The 17,995-nt window shown below is 57.0% G+C and overlaps 1 protein-coding gene across 2 annotated transcripts in view; it reads right to left on the bottom strand.

The window, feature by feature from the left end:
* The window catches only part of GLI2 (GLI family zinc finger 2), a 226,746-nt gene extending 211,028 nt beyond the window's left edge, over positions 1-15,718 (bottom strand). The window contains exon 1 of one of the 2 annotated variants that reach the window (XM_062182053.1): positions 15,653-15,718. The gene's annotated coding sequence lies outside the window, so the exon portion shown is untranslated. Of the gene's footprint in view, positions 1-15,647 lie in introns of both variants that reach the window. The other variant, XM_062182136.1, reaches the window with a different exon arrangement.
* Between the last annotated feature and the right edge of the window lie 2,277 nt (positions 15,719-17,995).

The raw sequence follows: 17,995 nt of genomic DNA, 5'->3' as shown, positions 1-17,995 counted from the left end.
AAGCGAGTTAGCATGGGGGAGCCACGGCGGTGAGCTTAACAAGCGCCCAGCACTTAACAGATGCTCCAGTAAGTGCTGCTGATGGAGTGACGGATTGCACAAGCAATTAATTATGCTTGATGGCACCTGCCGCACCATTTCGAATGCAAGGCACAAGAAAAGTGGCTAACGGTTTGCTGCCCAGTGTGGGTATAAGGCATGAAAAAGGAACCACTGCCTGCTGTGACAGCCCGAATGGCCTGCCCAAGGATGCCCAGTGACACAGCAGTTGGGGAGGGGACCCCTACAGCAGTGGGCTTCTTGGTGACCTCCCTCCACGCAGAGTTTCTCAGTGGCTGCACTGTTGCTACCAGGGACGGGGCCTGGATAACCCCTCATTGTGGGGCTATCCTGCACACAAGAGCACGCTGAGCAGCCTCTTGGGCTTCTTCCTACCCAAGGCCAACAACAGCAACAGCCATGCTGGAACAACCAACAGTGTCACCACCCACATTGCCAAGCGCCCCCTTGAAAGTGAGCACCATAGCCCTTTTTTTGCAGCTAACCTGCTCCCCGGGCAGCCCTCGGGAGCCAGCTTCAGCAGGAGGTCCTGGTTTGGGGGTTGTGTCCCAGATGACACAGCCAAGGATGCTGCCTGCACTTTAGAAGTACAGCATCACACCCAAGGGCTCAAGCCTGTGGCCAGGGTGAGGCCTACTGGGAGCTCTCCCAACCTAGCAGACTGGGCTCCCCGCTTCCCCACTGCTTGCTTTAAACAGATCATCCAGGCATCTGCCTAAGAATATAAAATCCTGACACCCTATTCCCTTATGTACTGCTAGCTGCACATCTCTCCCCCACCCCACCTCCGTCTCAGCCTGACTCTTCCTTCCTGGAGATTGAGGCCTGTCACACATCTCTGCACCTGCTCCCTACTGCACGGGTCTATTGAGCTTGTACCTTCCAGCTACAGAGGCAGGGGCTACGCCAGGCCAGGTTGTCCAGGCACAGCAGGGAAAACACGAGGGCAGCTCCGAGTGCCAGGTCAGGTAGCAGAAACAGGACACGGCTGCCAGTATCAACAAGTTTCCCCAAGGAAGGAACCCCCCTCACTCCCCCGTCACAGGTTGGACAACTAAGCCTTAGTCTACCAGGAAAAAGGAGCACCCCGTGAAAAAGGCACTAGGTAAACACCCAAGGCCAGCTCCCTCTCATTTCCCAACAAGGCAGGGTTGCTAGCTGCTCCAGTACTAGAACCCTAACTTGGCTAGGGTTTCCCAAAACAGGAGTCAGCTGGCCTGGCCCTGACTATGGAGCTGCCCCAGGGGGACGGAGGTCACACAGCTAGCTCCAGGGGGACACACAGTGCTCACTCTGCCACCTCCAAAGGCTGCTTGGCTGAAGCCCAAGGCCAGACACTGCTCAGGGATCTGGAATTCTCCCTCCCATCCGCACAAGAAAAGCCCACACCGCCAGGGGCCAAGCTGGGCTTCTAATGCCCACTGACCACCCATGCAAGGTGAATCCTAGAAGACAGGGAGTGGAAGCACCCCACTGGAGCCAGTGTGGTGGCAAAGCAGGTTAAGCTACCACCTGCAACACCAGCATCCCCCACGAGTGCCGGTTTGAGTCCCAGCTGCTCAGCTTCTGATCCAGCTCCCTGCTAATGCGCCTGAGAAAGCAACGTAAGATGGCCTAAGTGCTTGTGTCCCTGCCACCCTGGTTCCTGGCTTCCGCCCAGCCCTGCCTCAGCTGTTGTAGGCATTTAGGCAATTGGGAGTGAACCAGCAGATAGAAGCTGATTCTCTCTCTCTCTCTCTCTCTCTCTCTCTCTCTCTCTTTGACTTTCAAATACATAAATCCCTTTTTTTATTTTTTATTTGAAAGTCAGAGTTACACAGAGAGAAGAGAGGCAGAGAGAGAGAGAGAGAGCTTCCATCCACTGGTTTACTCTCAATTGGCCGCAACAGCCAGAGCTACACCCATCCGAAGCCAGCAGCCAGGAGCTTCCTCTGGGTCTCCCACGTGGGCACAGGGGCCCAAGGACTTGGGCCATCCTCTGCTTTCCCAGACTATAGCAGAGAGCTGGATCAGAAGTGGAGCAGCTGGGATGCTAACCGGTGTCCACGTTGGATGCCGGCACTGCAGGCAGTGGCTTTATCCACTATGCCACAGTGCCAGCCCCTCAAAAATATAAATCTTTAAGCAGTATTCCCACTAGAGCACAGGGAGGGCCTCAGCTGCTCTTCTGGGCTGGGAGCTGGGGGCTTGCAGGCCAAGACAATATCTGCAGAAGAGTGTGACACCCAGGTCTTGCATACCAGAGCCGCAGAGCAGACGGAAATGCCAGCAGCCCACAGCCCACTTCTGGCTTCCCTTCCTGCAAGGCCCTGGGAACCACTAAGAGCCCTTGATTGCTTTACAGGGCTGCCTCCGAGCAGAGTAGCTGCCGGTATGCACACCACTCCGCGTGTCACGATTCCAGCACACTGAATGTTCAGGATGGAACAAATCACCAAGGCCCCTAAAGCTGTGCCATGCAGCCAGCCAGCCATGTCTACCCAGGTCTCCCAGGCAGCAGGACGATGGGGAAAGCAAAGGCCACCATTCCCAGCACCCTGACCCTGGGGGAATCTCCACTAGGCTCCCACTCAGAGCCCCATCTGCTGTGTGTAAAAACACACCCGGGAAGGCAGCTGTGGGGATCCCGACAATGGGCTGGGAGGCCGGAGCCAAAGACAGAAACCAATATCAAGTGCAAGTCTTTTTCAAACATACTGTATTTATTTCCACTTTATCTGAAAGGCAGGGAGACAGAGAGAGAGACAGAAATCTCTCATCCACTGGTTCACTCGCTCAAATGCCCACAACAGCCAGGGCTGAAACCAGAAACCCCCAACTCAATCAGAGCCTCCCAAGCGCTTGAGCCATCACCTGCTGCTTTTCAGGGTGTGCATGAGCCGGAAGCTGGATCAGGATCAGAGTAGCCAGGACTCAAACGAGGCACCCCCATATGGGCTGCGGGCATCCCAAGCAGCGTCTTACCCGCTGTGCCTCAGCACAAGTCTTGACGCTGCAGCACCTCATGCACGTTACTCAACAGACTCCTTCCAGTAAGGAGCAAGACATTGGTGAGCAGACAGAGCAGGGCAAAGCCGGCGGGGGGGGGGGGGGGGGGGGATTGTGGTGTGCGGACAGTTCCATCAGCTCCTTCTCCCCCTGCAAGAGCAGGACCTGGCCCACTGTATTCCATAGAGCAGGCACTGTGCAGATCAGAAGTGAGACCTCCAACCCCAGGTGAGCCTATGGGACGGGACACTGAGGTTTGGAGGCCCGCCCCCATCTCAAGCTGCCAGATGCCCAGGACATGATATACAAAACAGAGATGGTGAGGATGAAGGGGCCCAGCGGAAAGACAGGCACACAGTGCCCCCTCCCAGCGTCACTCCCTTCTAGAAGCAGGGGGTGTGGAGTGGGCATGGCACCCTGACCCCACACAGGGAAGGCACCCATGCACGCTGAGCCTAGGGGCCACCTGAGCAGAGGCGCTGCTCCCACAGCACAGGGCCTGGGTCTCCCTGGCCCTCCTAGAGGTGATCCTGTCGGTAACCTTGTGTGTGACACATGAGAGATCCCATCAGTCAGGCCCAGCAGGACAAGTGCAAAGTGGCTTTGGGCTTCTGGTCACCCCTGAACAGCATGGAAAGTACCCACGGGGGCCAGCGCTGTGGCATAGCAGGTAAAGCCCTGGCCTGCAGCACTACCATCCCACATGGGCACAGGTTCAAGTCCCAGCTGCTCCACTTCCGATCCAGCTCTCTGCTATGGCCTGGGAAAGCAGTGGAAGATGGCCCAAGTCCTTGGGCCCCTGCACCCCCATGGGAGACCCGGAAGAGGCTCCTGGCTCCTGGCTTTGGACCAGCCCAGCTCCAGTCATTGCAGCCATCTGGGGAGTGAACCAGTGGATGGAAGTTTTCTCTCTGTCTCTCCCTCTAACTCTGACTTTCAAATAATAAACTCAAAAAAAAAGAAAAAGTATCCACAGCCCCTTCTCCCATGGATGGCTCCTATGACTCTCACACCCTCCAAAGAAACCACAAGGACAGGGAGGGAGGCTGAGGCCACCCACCTGATAGCACAAGGGGCTGGGAGCCTGCAGCCACTGCCAGCTGCAATTCTGCAGAGACACAGCACGCTTCACCAGGTGGCATGGGGCGGGGGCCTGCCAAGCTGTGTGACCTTTTGTTTGGCCCGAGTCTTTTAAAGGAAATAGTTAACTCTCAGTTGTGTGCCAAGGAGCATGCCAGCCACGTGCCAGCAGCCTGCTCACCTACCAGTTCTACAACCTCCCTCCAAAAGGCAGTGTCTCCATTTATAGCTGCGGGAATTAAGGCTCAGAGAAGTCAAGTGACTTGCCTAAGGCCACACAGCTAATAATGGCAGGGCTGGGGTTCAAACCAGACCTTTCTGCCCGCAGCCTGTTGCCTCCTTTAATGGGACAATTCCACAGAGGACAGGACAGCATGGACTGTGGCCCCCATGCCCATCCATTTGCCGGACTGGGCCTGGAGCAAGGCTACCAAAAACCAAGGGAGAACAGAGGCCATGACAACAAAGGCATGGCGGGCAAGGACCCCCTGCACCTGCAACTCAGATTGTGCCACTGGATACTGGACTCAGATCTGGGAGGGACCCCCAGAGGAGGAACGGGGAGCCCAGCGCAGGCTCCAGGATTCAGAACACATTCTCTCCTGGCACTCTCACTGGGCCCCTAAACACAGAGGTTATCCCCTCCTTCAAAACCAGAGACCAAGAAAACAGAGCTTTAGCAAGGGTCCTGAGTCCGAAGTTCCAAGCAGCCTAGCTGTTGTGTGGGTAGCTGGAGGCAGTGGGGGGACAAAGGAGAGTTGGGGGACTGGGCCAAGGACAGTGGTGGTCCAGCCTACAGCCTCCTTAGCACTGCCCAGTGCAACCAGCCGATCTGCTCACCCTTGTGGCAGGCTCCTTGCAACTCCGAGGCCTGACCCCATGGCAGCATGGGCTGGGTGGGTGCAGCAGGTTCCTCCCACCACCCGCCCAGCTCTCTACCACTGCCTTCCCACCCACAATCCCAGGCCGTCCCTCTAACCAGACTCATACTTCCAGAACATCTACTCAGACTGGACCCAGGGAAGATCCGACTTCTGGCCACTGCTGCCACAAAGCTGAGAGACAGTCGTCACAACACAGGGAAAGAGCGAGCTTGCCCCAGGGACCCCCAGGACGGAACAACCACACAAATCAAGGTGCTGGTCTAAGACTCTCTCGTGCCCAAGCAGAGGGTCCCCAGGCCCACCACTGCCCCTCGGGGTCCACTTCTCTGGGCCTGCTTTGGAGCAGAAGCAACTGGACTCTCAGCTTGCTTGCCCAGCCCCAGCATGAGCTGACCAGGAGCTGACAGTCTCACCGTGTGCCCACACTCCAGGCCCAGGACCGGGGGACACCACACACACACACACACACACACACAATCCCTATCATGCAACCTGAAAAATTCTTGATCAAATGCAGGTTGCGGATCCCACTCCACAGGAATTCACATTCAACAGGCTCCCCAGGGCCTGAGAATTTGCATACTGAACAAGTCTCTCACTGAATACCATCCCAAAGGCCCAGGAAGCTCACTTGAGGTGAGGTCTTGTTCTCAGATCTGCCTCACTTAAGTCATTTCCGGTGGTGCTATCATTCTCTTTCCCTATTTCTCTTTTGTGTGCAAATTCACCTTGAGTGGAAGAAAATCGAATTCGCAGAGAAAGCTAATGGTTCAAGTTTTACTAATAGACGTGTGTGTCAGCGTATACACATGTGTCACGCATCTTTCGTTCATGCTTTACAGCGTGAAGATGGACCTCACACGCTATACACGAGTACTTCAAAAAGCTCCCAGATGGGCCAGCAGTTGTGGCACAGTGGGTAAAGCCACCGCCTGTGACACCAGCGTCCCATATGAGTGCAGAGTCCAGTCCCAGCTGCTCCACATCTGATGCAGCTCCCTGCTAATCTGCCTGGGAAAGAAGCGGAGGATGCCTGCAGTACTTGGGCCCCTGCACCCACGTGGGAGGCCCAGATGGAGTTCTTGGCTCCTGGCTTGGGCCTGGTGCAGCCCTGGCTGTTGCAGCCATTTGAACCAGAGGAGCGAGTATCCGTTTTTATTTAAGTTTGCTGATTTCAATATTTTCATTTTTGAAAATAGAAAGAGCTGATTCATTTAAAATTGCTTAAAGGGATTACACAGTAAAAGAGTGCCAAGCTCATCACGTGATACTACACAAACCTAGTAAATGTTAACTTTAAAAGTGCTTCAAGGGGCCAGTGCTATGGTGTAGTGGGTAAAGCTGCTGCCTGCAGTGCCAGAATCCCATACAGGCTCAGTGGAAGATGGCCCAAGTCCTTGGGCCCCTGCACCCATGTGGGAGGCTGGGAGGAAGCTCCTGGCTCCTGGCTTTGGATTGGCGCAGCTCCGGCCGCTGCAGCCAGCTGGGGAGTGAGCCAGTGCGGATGGAGGATCTATCTTTCTCCCTCTCTCTCTCTGCCTCTCCTTCTCTGTGTAACTCTGACTTCCAAATAAATAAATCTTTAAGAAAAAAAAAAAAGTGCTTCAAGCAGGGTCAGTGCTGTGGCGTAGCGAGTTAAAGCTGTTGCTGGCATCCCATGTGGGCACCGGTTTCAGTCCCAGCTGCTCCTCTTCCAATACAGCTCTCTGCTTATGGCCTGAAAAAGCAGTAGAAGATGGTCCAAGTGCTTGGGCCCCTGCACCCACAGGGGAGACCTGGAAGAAGCTCCTGGCTTCAGATCAGCCCAGCTCTGGCTGTTGCAGCCATCTGGGGAGTGAACCAGTAGATGGAAGATTTCTCTCTCTCTCTGCATCTGCCTCTCTGTTAGCTCTGCCTTTCAAATAATAAATAAATAAATCTTTAAAAAAATACAAAAAAAAGTGTTTCAAGCTGCCTGCCCTGTGGCTTAATAGGTAAGCTGCTACCTGCCGACTGCTCCACTTTCTATCCAGCTCCCAGCTAATGTGCCTGGGAAAGCAGCCTGGAAGATGGCCCAGGTACCTGCAACCCTGCACCCATGTGGGAGGCCAGGATGGATTTCCAGGCTCCTGGCTTCTGCCTGGCCCAGCTATTGCAGACATTTGGGGAGTGAACCAGTAGAGGGAAGATCTCTCTCTAACTGGGATGGGTCATTGCTTATCCCATGGTCAAGCCCTGGTTGCTTCACTTCCAATCCAGCTTCCTGCTAATGCTTCTGGGTAGGCAGTGAATGACGGTCTACACGCCTGGGCCTCTGCTACCCACATGGGAGACTCAGAAACTTCCTGGCTCCTGGCTTCAGTCTAGCCTAGACCTAGCTATTGCGGCCATTTGGGGAGAGAACCAGCGAATGGAAAATCTCTCCTCTCTCTCCCTCTGTCTGTTGCTCTACCTTTCAAATAAATAAATTCTTCCCCCCAAAAAAATAGTTCATGGAAAAATGGAGTTGAAAGAAGTTTATTTTGGTGCAAAATGTTTTGAAATCCATGCACACAAGAGTCTTCAAAAAGTTTATGGAAAATGAGGATTATTTTAAAAATATGTAATGGCTTTCAAAATTTATTTGCACAGAAATAAACTTTAATTCCATTTTCCTGTAACTTTTTGAAGTGCCCTCGTGCTATACTTGGCTTGTACATGTGACTCACCTTCTCCAAAGGACTGCATCAGAATCAAATCGCAACCCTACCATCCTGTTCTGACTCCTTTTATAAATACTTATGAATTTATTTTCATTTTTTTGATGCACAGAGAGAGAGAAAGAGAGAGAGAGAGAGAGATCTCCCATCCTGCCAACAGCCAGGGCTGGGCCAGACTCAAGCCAAGACTCAATCAGGTCCCCCCTGTCAGGGGCAGGGATCCAGACACTTAGGCCATTCATTACCTGCAGCCTTGGAAACACATCAGCAGGAAGCTATGTCGGAAGCAGCAGAGAAGCTGGGACTAGAACCAGGCTCCCATTACAGGCTGCAGGTACCCCAAGCTGGAACTTAACTGGGGCGCCCAACTCCTACCTCCATTTCTTTTTTTTTTTATTTTTTTTTTTTATTTTTTTTGACAGGCAGCATTATAGACAATGGGGTTGGGAGAGAGAGAGAGAGAGAGAGAAAGGTCTTCCTTCCATTGGTTCACTCCCCAAATGGCCACTATGGCCGATCCAAAGCCGGGAGCCAGGTGCTTCCTCCTGGTCTCCCATGCAGCTGCAGGGGCCCAAGCACTTGGGCCATGCTCCACTGCCCTCCCGGGCCACAGCAGAGAGCTGGACTGGAAGAGGAGCAGCCGGGACTAGAACCGGCACCCATATGGGATGCCGGCGCCGCAGGTGGAGGATTAGCCAAGTGAGCCACGGCGCCGGCCCCTCCTACATCCATTTCTATCTCTCAACTTGCTGAGCCACTGCTGAGTCTGGCTGCTTCTCCCCCTACACAAACCAGGTGACACGTGCAGACCCCTGGCCGGTGGCCACCACACACGTCCCCTTCCCTTCACCTCCACAGTGACCTGCCACTTTCGGGATGCACACAATGTATTATGACAGCTCTGCCCACTGCTGTCCTCAGAAACATTAGAGTGATGAGCCTCCAGCCTGTCACCAGACCGCCGCGACCTCAATTTTTTGAGAAGTCAAAACTCTACTCTTCGCTTTTGAGCTCCAAGACATATTTATGATCCAGCCCTGCCTTCAGTCTCCTGAAGAAGCCACCACAGGCTGAGTGCTGTCCCCACCCCCACAAGTGTCCCCAAGTTCACCCTGTCTGCACTCACCCTGGGACCACATCCCAGAGTGGGCTTGGGCACTGCAGGCTGGGGAGACTGGCCAGCAGGGCAAGGCAGGGACACAAGCTTGAGAAGCCCCCTGCCTCAATCTCCCCAGGAAAGTACCAAAGACCCCACTCTTGTGCCCTGCCTGCCTGACCTGGAGTGGGTCACCCAGGGGTGGGATGTGATGGCTCCCAGGATTCTAAAGCTGGAGGGAGCCACAAATACTGAACTCTTCCTTCCATAGAGACCACCCCCCAAGCAACATGGCCAGGGGCCCCCAGCTGGGCTTCACTCTCTCTGAGGTGACCCCAAGAAGTTCAGGTTGACTTTATCACCCTCACTCTTTCCCTCAGCTCTCCAGAGGGAAGTAGCCAGAAAAAGATGAACTAAGTAAGGAAATCTTGCCAGCAGTCACCCTGGGGCGGGAGGGAGGTCTGCCCCAACTTCCTACACCACTGTCCCCTTCATAAGCAGGTGCTTAATGATGGGCTCTTAAGATGATCTTAATCGGCAGATGACAAAGATGGGGGGGCAGGAGGCATCACAGCCCCTGCACCCTCCTCCCTCCACCTGCCAAGCCACACTCACCTTTCAGCTCCCAGCGGGATGGGACTCCGTCCTTACTTCCCAAAGCAGAACTGGTTTGCTGCAATCTCCTAAATGCATTTCTAGGTGCTCACTCAGACAGAACTTGCAAAGGCCTTGTACCCCTTGCTCCTTGGGCCTCTGCTCCGTCAACTTCGGATTCTTGAAGAATCCACAAATGAAGAGCTATTTCCCAACCATCAAGGTCTACCTCTACACTCGCATCGGATCTCAGACATGAAAAACACAGATTATGTTTTTGAACCCCCCCCAACATAATAAATGAGCTTAAATATTAGAAATTGCAATGATCAAGTAAATCATTTCACCTGCAAAGCTTCTATTTGCATAGCATTAATTCACAGCGGCAGCTAAAACAAATTCATCACATTCTGTACATTAGAAGCTGATTTATGTAGGAATTGAAAAAAATCATGAGCTCAAAATCATGTTGACATGATGTACGTGCTCAACGGAGAAAGATTTTTCTCTTTCCTGTTTGGTGCTTTTTTTTGTTGTTTTTTTTTTTTTTTTTATCAACTGAATTATGGAGAGAGGGGAAAGGACTTAAGGAGCAGGAAGGCCTGGCATCTCTGGAAAATGAGTAACGCCAGGGCCTCACGTGTGTGGCAGGCTCTCTGCAAGAACACACACTCTGGTTATTAATGTCAAATCTGCCAAAGACACGCCCAAAAATCATTACCATTCAGCGCCACTAACCGCCATTAAATTTCAATCAATTCAACTTAGCAGAAGTGTACTTGAGCGGCCCTTATAACGTGGCTCAGAGTCGGCCTGACTTATTGCATTGTCCACCGCACAAAGCAGCAGCGCTAAGCATCTGCTGAAAAGCGGACTATCCTGGGCTCTCGCGGACGCGGACGATGCTCTTTTAACACCCTTAACATTCAAGGAGCCCTCTCTCCCTCTCTCTGCGCGTTAAGAGGGTCCCTGCAGGTCAACTCCCAAGGAGGAGACGATAGCACTTTCTTCCCTGGCGCCCAGGGCCGGAGCAGGGCGCGCGGCCCAAGGGGGGCTTTCCTGCCTGGAGCCTGCCGGGGCCCGAAGGAAACTTCCAGCTACCACCAAAACTTCGGGAAAGGGCTCCGTGCAAGGCTCTGGGTCCCCTCTGCGAGGTGCAGGGCGCAGGGGGTGGGGGAGGGGGGCCGAGTTGCGGGAGCCCAGGGCAAGGAAGAGGGAGCCTCGGGCCCGCTGGCCTGCGTCCCCACCGGCCATGCTCGCCAGCGGCGACCGAGCGCGGGCCCCCACAATGCAGCCATTGTTCGGGCGCCGCAAACCAGGCGGGCGCGCAGGTGGGAGGGCGCTCGGGGCACGGAATGTTCCTCGGACGCGGGCACGGAGGGCGCCGCCCGGACACGCGGCCTCTCTGCCGCCCCAGGCGGGCGGGCGGGCGGGCGAGCCCCGGCGGGGCGGAAAGCGGACAGGGAGGGGGGCCGGGGAAGATGGGAGAGAAAGGAGAGGGAGGCGGAGAGCGGGGAGCGAGGCAGACGCAAGGAGAGAAAGGAAAGGTAGCAAGGAGGGCAAGGAAGGGACCGAGAGGGGGAGGGAGGCACGGCCGGACGCACAGACACGGGTCCGGCAGGAAGGACTCCCGGCTGCCCGGAGAAGCCGGTGCGCAGGTCGAGAGGTCGCCGTTTCATCCAGGGAACCGGCTCCAGACCCAGCCGAGTCAGCAAAGCGTAATCACACCAGGGGCTTTGCTTAATTGCAGGTTTGGGAGCTGGGTCTGGAGGAAGGGAGCTACTTAGCCGGGTCCCGGGAAGGCCCAGGCACTCCAACGATTTGTAAGGCTGGGAAATGGAAACCCACCCCCAACCTCCGCCACTCAAGCCCTCAGAGCCGGGATCCCGGAGGACGCGCGGGGCTGGGGCCTGCAGGGTGCCCAGGCGCAGGCTTCCCCGCGCACCCTGCCGCAGCCACCACCGCCGAGGCGCTAGCCACGCTAGCTGTCGACAGGCCCCCCACACACACCCGGGCAAGCAACGGGACCACCCTCACTCCGCCCCCCAGCTCCCTGGCGGCGAACTGGGGCCCTCGCCGCCCCAAGGGAGGTGGGGGGCCGGAGGAAGGGGGAGGGGAGGGCGACGAGGGGGGTGGAAATCAAGGCCAATTCCTTGCTAATGAATAAAAAGTCCCCCTTATTTCACGACTGTTTTTGGTTCATTAAATTTTCCACAGATTTGCAGAGAAGAAAACATAATCGATAAAGCTTGACCAAAGTGAACGTGTGAAACAGGCCGAAGAATGGACGTGCGAGATGAAAGCGATATCGGAGGCAGATTTCGGAGGCAGCTGAGGAGCCGCGAGGACTCTCAATAGGCCATCACCCTTTCACCGCCGGCCTCCGCTTTTCTGCAAGCCTCCAAGCAGGACAATAGCAAACGCACTAAAACTTTTTTTCTTATGCTAATGGCTGAAACCCGGCCCTCACAGCTAAAATGCACTTCCCAGGAACCTGGTAGATTTTTAAAAACACACACACACATGCAAAATCACACTCCAGAACAACCCAAATCTCAAAACCGTGTTAACATGTGCGTGTTTCCCTCCCCTGTGGGTGGTGTTCCAGAAACCCGAGCCACAGTGCAGACAGGATGGTCGGGACTTCTCCAGTTGAGGGAAGACACAAAACAGGCTCAAAGTCTGCGGTTATCCCACAGTTGTGAATGCATCCCTCAAAGCCATGAACAGTGACTTCCTTCTTACAATCCGTGATGTATTCTATGCGAACACTCTAATGAATGTTCGAGAAAAATGCTACAAGCGGATCTGAAAAATCTCCAGAAGTGTCAACACCGTTGCTGCCCACAGAAGGGCACTAAGAAATGTCCCTGTGGATGATTCTTTCCCAAAGCTTTTCCACCAGCCTGAGGAAGCAGAGCCCCCTCCCAAGTCTGTAGCAGCGAGTGAACCCTGTCCACTGGAACCGCTGGGTGAGCCTGGTTGTTGGGCCAAGCCCCTGCTCACTCAGCCGCCCTGAATTTGCTGGAATCTGAGAATGCTGTTTCTCTCTTTGGCATTCTTCACGTGTTTCCAGCGTCCGTGCCTCTGACACTTACTGAAAAGGAGAAAGGGGTAAAGGCAGCCCCCGGGGTTCCTTTTCAAAGGGCCCCGGCTGGGCAGGGCAGAAACAGCTGCAGCTGTCTGCAGCCAGGTCCACCTGGCCTGGCTGCCTTCTTGTGCACAGAGGAGACAAGCTCTGGCACAGGTAGAACACCCCTCCCCCCCCCAGCCTAGAGGAGAGGGGCTGGCTTGCCCCCAACTCCTGGAGCGGCTGCCAGACTGTTGAAAGGCCGCCAGGGCTGGACACTTTCCCCAGGAAGACACCAGCTGCCCTGCCCATCCAGAGCCCGTAAGGGTGCAGGGCTCCAGTTCTGAGCTTTAACAAGCCAGCTGGGTGTGAGGGGGTCACATCAGCTTTCAATGTGCACACGCCAGCCTCCTGGGCTCGTTTAAAGGGAATTGCTGGCATCTGTGCAGGGACGTTTTCCCTTGGGGTGGCTGGGGGGGGGGGGGGGGGAGGGTTGAGCGGGGGGAACGCATGGAAGAAGGGTGTTTATTAGGCAAAGATCCAATTTTGTCTGCCTGCCTGCTGAATCCTCTGGCTTGCTAATCCAGCCCCGGGGGCTGCACTGTGTACAGGGCACTTGTGGGAGTACAAAAAGCGTGAAGTATTTGTGTATTTTTCAGTCTGCAGTGCAAACAAGCCCGCTACAGTACACAGCCCCCAAGACCCCCGCAGCCCGGTCAGGAGCCGCTGACCAGCAGCCCTGGGGCCCCCTCTTGTGACCAAGCAACTCAGAGGATTTCCTCTCTGCTGTGTGCTCTGCCCACACTGGCCACATCCCTGAGAAAGTGGCACTCCATCCCAAGGCCACCAGCCCCAAGACCACGGATCGCTCACACGCACACCAGGGTGAAGCCTTGTGAGCTTGGGAGCCCCTTGGAAGTCTCCGAAACAGTGGGAACCCTGTGCCAATCCCTGGCAATTCCCACGAAGGCTAAAAAAACATCTCTTAACAAACCCACGTTGTTCCTCGGTGAGCCCTGCCCTGCCCTGGTTTTCCCTCTCATTCTCACCAACTGACTCTGCAAGGGACTGCTCGAACCCTCACACAGACTCAAGACCAACCCAAGGCTGCTTCATCCTGGGCAGGTGGGCAGCATCTCCCAGGCATTCATTTAAATCCCACCTACCTCCTCCCCCATGAATGGCAAAATAGCCTCCTGAAACTGGCATGCTTCTGGAAGCAGAGGGGAAATACAAAACCAACCTCACTCTTACAAAATATAATTAACTTCCAGACCCACCAGACCAGTGATAACTTTCCGGACTGCTGAGTCTGAGTGGGATCTGAAAACCAGAGTCATCTCCCCCCCACCCCCATCTCCTGCCCGGCTCAGGACAGATGTGCACTCCTAGGAAAAGAAGAGCAGGCAAGATGAAGACAGAAAGAGACCTAAGAAGGGGAAGGAAGGCTGGAGGGAGACCCCAGGCCGGGGCATCTTCAGGGTCTCGGGTTGGACATTCCCAAATGATCACCTTCAAGGCAGACCAGAAGCTGGAAAAAGTCTAGAGGGCCTCGAAACTTAAAAGCAGCCAGGCATGGCCAGGGTGCTCGGTCTCCCGACCCGATACCCACAGGACGGGCAGCTCCCAGCCCCAGGGAGGAGCACAGGAGAGCGGTAGCAAGGTAAGGAGCTGGGCACGGAGCGGCCGGGAGGCAAGGCGGCCAAAGCAAACAGCTCGCATCAGGCCAGCTGCTCAGAAGCCCGCCTGTTGCGCCGCGATCCCCTGCTGTATATTTTGGATTTCACAGTTTATTGCCTTTACTTTCTGGCACCGCCCCCCCCCCCCCGAGCATGCCAATACAATATTTGCTTAAACACTATTTTATGCCACTCGCGAGGGAAACGTTTACTTTCAACTTCTCCGCCAGCCCCCAGAGCCCCGTCCGCAAACAGCACGTGAGCGTTTTACGACCTCTGCCTTGATCTGAAGCTGTTGGGATTAAAACCTTCACACGCCCGGCAAGGGCGCCGGGGCCCCGGGCCCAGGACGCTGCGGTGGCCGCTGAGCGCCGAAGCCCACACCACGGGCCTCGCTCTCCGCACGGGACGCCCGGGATGGGGAGCCAGGGGAGGCGCGCGGGGAAGCGCTGCGGTTCACTCCGGTAGCCGCGCAGTAACTACACAAAAGAGGCATCCAGGCGGAAGGCGGACCCCAGGCCCGCGCGCTCTGGCCACCCGGGGTGAGGCGCGCGGGTCCACCCGCAGCTCCCCGCGCCCTAAAAGCCGCGTTTCCCGGGAAAGGACACCCACAACGGCCGGGCTGGACTTGGGCTCTGCGGCGTGGCTCCCGCGGACTCCCGCACGCGAGCGCGAGCGCCCTTCCCCCCACCGGCCTCTGCCCCCGCCCCGTCGGGGAAAAACGCTCCCCTCTCTAAACCCTTAATAGGATTGGCGCCCAACTCTCCCCGCGCCTCTCCCCATCCATCACACACAGATCAAGTTGCAGTAGTGGATTTTTCAAATTCCTCAGCAAATATACTTGTTGAGAGACTGTCCCGGGATGGGGGGGTGGGGGGCGGGGATGGAAGTGAGGGGTGGGGGGGACCTGCGGGTCGGGCCAAGGATTACGTGAGGATCTCTTGGGGAAGTCAAGCGGATCTCGGGGCCGAGGGCAGGAGAGGAGGAGGAGAAGGAGGAGAGGCCGGCCGAGGGGGAGGGGGCGACAGGGCCCAGCGAGGGGGAGGAAGGAGCGAGGAAGAAAGAGAGGCCGGGCTGCGGGACGCGCGCCGTGGAGAAGTGCAGTTGGAAGTTCGTACAAGTGGCCGCCGCGGGCCCTGGGCACCGCGCTGCCACCGACACGCTCCCGCCGCCCACCTAACGCGAGCTGTGGACACCCAGCCCCGCGCTCATCCGCACCCGCACCCGCACCAACAGCCCCCGGCCCGGGCGCACACCGAGAAGACAGAAGCTTGCCCTAGGGTGGGGAAAGTCGCCTCTCGGCCACGAGTCCCATCACCCAAAACCCCTTCCACCCCAGGGGAGGAAGCGGGGCCGCCCCCCGCTGGTCTGCAAGTCCCTCTAAGCCCAGTACCCGGTCCCCGCGTCACGGCGCCGGCCCCCGGCCAAGGGAGCCTCCGAGACGGCGCAGCATCCCAGTCGGCCGGGGTAGGCGGCGCTCCGCAAAGACAAGCGAGCCACACAGAAGGCCGACGCAACTTTACCGAGGGAGACAAAAGTTTGCCTCTAGCACGCAGGTGGCCTCTCGGGCGCCGGGCGGCGGCTGCGGGTCCCCATCCCAACTCGGCCGGCACAAGGGCGCGCCGCGGGCTGCCGTGCGCCGCGGCTCAGACGGGCAGCGCCGGGCTGGGCCGCGCCCGGGAGGGGCCCGAGCCGAGACGCGCGGGGGCCGGGTAGCCCCTACCGCCAGCAAGCGGGCAGCTCCGCAAGGCTCGGGCGCGCCGCGCGGCTCGCGCTCTTCCCTCCGGCGGCTCCCGCGCTTCGTCGCCTTCCTCCGCGTCGGCGATCGCCGCCGCCTCGCGCTCCTCCTCGAAGTCTCATTGATGGGAGTTTGAAAAAAAGTCCGCGGAGCCGTGCTGCCTCGGCTGGCGAGCGCCTGCACTCGCGCAATCCAGCAGCGCCGCGCGGACCGCGCAGCGCCCCCGCGCGCTCAGCCCGGGCACAGCCGGCGCCGCGCAGTGCACCGCGCCCGGGGCCGGGCGTTGGGGTGGGGGTGGGGCGAGGGGAGGGCAAGGAAGGGAGGGGAGGGACGGCGGGGTTCCCCCTACCCCACCCCCCAGCGCCGAGGGCCGCGGCGCAGCCACGGGGAAAGTTTTTCCCTGGCGCCGGGCTGGGGGGTGGGGCACGACGCTAACTCGAGTCAGATGAACGCCGAGCCGAGGCGCGGGAATCGCTCTGTTTTCCATCTCGGCGCTACCCGCGCCCGCTTCCCTCCGTTGGCAGCTGCCCAGGTCGCCGTGCCCCGCGTGCACGGACTCCGGGGCGGAAGCTTGCGACCCGAGGGAGGCAGGGCGGGGGCCGCGTCCACGCGGAACTCTTCCCGCAGGTGCCGGGGGCCCCGCCGGCGTCCCCAGCCGCGGGGGTCCGGTGCATGTGTTCCGCAGGGAGGGGTTAGGTTTAGTTTGCTTTGGTTTTTTTAGAGGCTCCACTCGCGCCCCTGCGGCCAGATGGAAGTCATCAGGACCCAGCAGCAACAGAGGGAGAAGGAAGGGGAAAAAAAAAAAAAAAAAAAACAGTGAATCTTGGGGCCGAGGTGTGTGGGGGCTGTGACAGAAGGACCCTGGGTCCTTGGTCCCCAGCACAGTCCCTCAGCGGGAGGGCAGCGGGCTGGATCCTGCTCTCCAGCCGCTGTCCCCCCTCCCCCTGGGCACTGGAGCCTCCCACAAGAGTGGCTGGGGAATTTTGTGTATTTCTTTCCTGAACCCAGCGATGGTTGCCCCTTGGTGTGACGTCACCTTCGCGGCTCCCAAAGTGTGTGCGCCCTCGCCCCCTTCTTCAGGTAGGAAGACTGAGTTCTGCCCGAGGTCAGAGCAGCGAGCTACAACCCTCCAGGAGTCTTAGGGGTCCCACAGCAACTCCTTGTTCTGAGAAAGGCAAAGGAAGTCGGCACACTTTGTGGCTTATGGGGTAAAGCCTCTGCCTCCTTTCCAGACCAGCTGCTCCACTTCCCATCCAGCACTCTGCTAATGCACCTGGGAAAGCAGTGGAAGATGGCCCAAGTCCCCGGGCCCCTGCACCTACATGGGAGACCTAGATGGAATTCCTGGCTCTTGGCTTACGCCTAGCCCAGCTCTGGCCATTGCAGCCATCTGGGGAGTGAACCGGTGGATGGAAGACCTCTCTCTCTCTCCCTCTGACTTTGAAATAAACAAATAAATCTTTTTTATCTGAAAAGCAGAGTTACAGAGAGATAGAGATTCTCCATCTGCTGGCTCACTCCCCAAATGACAGCAAGTACCCATGCCCATGAGATCCCTTTTGTTCATAACTTTCTCTGGATACTTCCACCTTCCTTTAACTCTATATTTTACTGGGTTTTTTTGTTTGTTTGTTTGTTTTAATTTGAGAGGTAGAGTTATAGACAGAGAGAGGGAGAGACTGAGAGAAAAAACTTCCATCTGCTGGTTCACTCCCCAAATGGCTACAACAGCCAAAGCTGAGCCTATCGGAAGCCAGGAGCCAGGAGCTTCTTCTGGATCACCCACATGGCTGCGGGGGGCCCAAGCACTTGGGCCATCTTCCACTGCGGGAATCGCTCTGTTTTCCATCTCGGCGCTACCCGCGCCCGCTTCCCTCCGTTGGCAGCTGCCCAGGTCGCCGTGCCCCGCGTGCACGGACTCCGGGGCGGAAGCTTGCGACCCGAGGGAGGCAGGATCAGAAGAGGAACAGGACACGAACTAGCGCCCATATGGGATGCCGGTGCTGCAGCAGAGAGGTTTAGCCCACTACGCCACAGCACCGGCCCTGTATTTTACTTTTTACTCAAAACGGAGGCAGTAAGACCGGATTCCTTTTTACCCTCCTTCTGTCCCTTCTCCTGACATTCC

Source organism: Lepus europaeus, chromosome 1, assembly GCF_033115175.1.
Source record: "Lepus europaeus isolate LE1 chromosome 1, mLepTim1.pri, whole genome shotgun sequence".
NCBI classification, from domain to species: Eukaryota; Metazoa; Chordata; class Mammalia; order Lagomorpha; family Leporidae; genus Lepus; species Lepus europaeus.
This window is presented reverse-complemented; position numbering and strand designations above follow the sequence as displayed.